At 45.5% G+C, this 1,860-nt stretch overlaps 1 pseudogene; it reads right to left on the reverse strand.

Annotated features, from left to right (window-relative positions):
* Window positions 1-483: 483 nt before the first annotated feature.
* LOC100399381 (septin-2 pseudogene) lies at window positions 484-1,642 on the reverse strand (annotated as a pseudogene).
* Window positions 1,643-1,860: the final 218 nt, after the last annotated feature.

A 1,860-nucleotide genomic window follows, 5' to 3' on the forward strand; every position in this document is an offset into this window, starting at 1 on the left:
TAATTATAGCAGCAAAACTGGTTTTAGATGTTGTGTACAAACATAAAAGCAAGGAAGCAAAGAGTCTTGACACGGTGTGATGTGGTAAGCAATGACCCTGCACCAGGCCAGCGGACCTTTCTACATTACCAGGCACACGCCTCTACCACCCAGGAACATAAGGGGTCAATCTGAATGGTCTAGATACAAATCAGGAGTGCTCATCAATGGTTAGTCAGTTGTTAAGTCAGTTAAATCAAAGAAATTCAGTAACTATACATGCTGATTCTTGGAAATCAATTCTAATGTTAGTGGTTAGGGAGAAAGAAAAGGAAAAGGTTCACCTCACAAAATACAGACTAACAGCAATGAAATACATATGTAAAAAGTACTTCATACACAAAAAATCAAATTGTTTTTAAAATTCAATTCTCAGGCACAGGTATGTTAAAATTATGAAAACACACGGCTGGATCACGCATCTGGAATGTTTTCTTTTTTATCCAGGAAAGTGTTTTCTTACACGTGGTCCCCGAGAGCCCTGCCATCACCGTCCCCGCCCTGCATCTGCATCTGCACCTGCGCCTGCATCCTGGCGATCATCTCTTGCATGCGGCGGAGCTCAGCTTCCTTTTCCAGTAAGATGTGGTCTTCATTCATGTGCTCGTTCTCCACTTTCCTGACACCTCTCTTGAGTCTCTCAGAAAGGAAGTTTTCATAATGAAGGTCCTGGGTCAGCTCCTGGAGACCCTGCATGTGGGTGATGAGCATGGTTCTCAGCTTCAGAAAGTCGCGCTCTGGGTTCTCCACCTCCACAACATCCCAGGGGTAGAGGCGGCCTCTGACCTTCTTTGCTTTGGCTTCAATCCTGACTGGATCCAACCACAGAGAATGGGATGCTAGCCTTGAGAAGTCTGGTCTGCTCTTTAAAATCTTCATCTTCGTCTGATTCTGCATCAGGTAAGTGATAGATTTTAATGTTATGTTCTTCAATTTCATCCAGAATCCTTTTCTTCAGCCGCTCCTGTTCCTTCAGGGTGAGGATGTCAGCTTTTGCAATGACAGGCACAATATTCACCTTGTTGTGTACTGCCTTCATAAACGCCACATCTAAGGGCTTAAGTCCATCTCCAAAAGGTGAAATGAAGTAAAAGCAACAGTGCACTCGATTATCAACGACATGCCGCCTGCTCAAGCCATTCTCGTCGTGCAGGTACCTCTCAAATTGCTCACCAATATAGGAGATGATCGTCTTAAAACAATCTCTGCAGTTGATGGCGTCACCATAGCCGGGGGTATCTACCACTGTCAGGCATAGCTTGACCCCTCGCTCTTCAATTTCAACAGTTGAAGCCTCAATTTGGACGGTTCTTTAATTTTCTCTGCAGCGCCAGGTATAACTCTTTCTGGGTAGAGATCAGTTAGGAATAGGCTGTTTATGAGAGTCGATTTTCCTAGACCTGATTCACCAACCACCATCAGTGTGAACTCAAGACCTTTTTTCACTGACTTTTGGTAAACTTGATTGGGGAGATTTGCAAATTCAACATAGCCAGGAGTTTCTGGATTTATAAACTGAGCTGGTTGTTGCTTAGACATCTTTTGTGAAGTTTCATCCGCCAACCAGCGAGAAAACAGGCGCCGACAGACCGCGCCACGGACCCTTCCTCCCTCCCTCCCTCCCTCCCTCCCTCCCTCCCTCCCTTCCTTCCTTCCTTCCTTCCTTCCTTCCTTCCTTCCTTCCTTCCTTCCTTCCTTCCTTCTTTCCTTCCTTCCTTCCTTTCTTTCTTTTCTTTTCTTTCTTTCTTTTTAGGTGAAGTTTTGCTCTGTCACCAGTCTGGAGCGCAGTGGCGCAGTCTTGGCTCACTGCAACCTCCGCCT

Source organism: Callithrix jacchus, chromosome 16 (assembly GCF_049354715.1).
Source record: "Callithrix jacchus isolate 240 chromosome 16, calJac240_pri, whole genome shotgun sequence".
Lineage (NCBI taxonomy): Eukaryota > Metazoa > Chordata > Mammalia > Primates > Cebidae > Callithrix > Callithrix jacchus.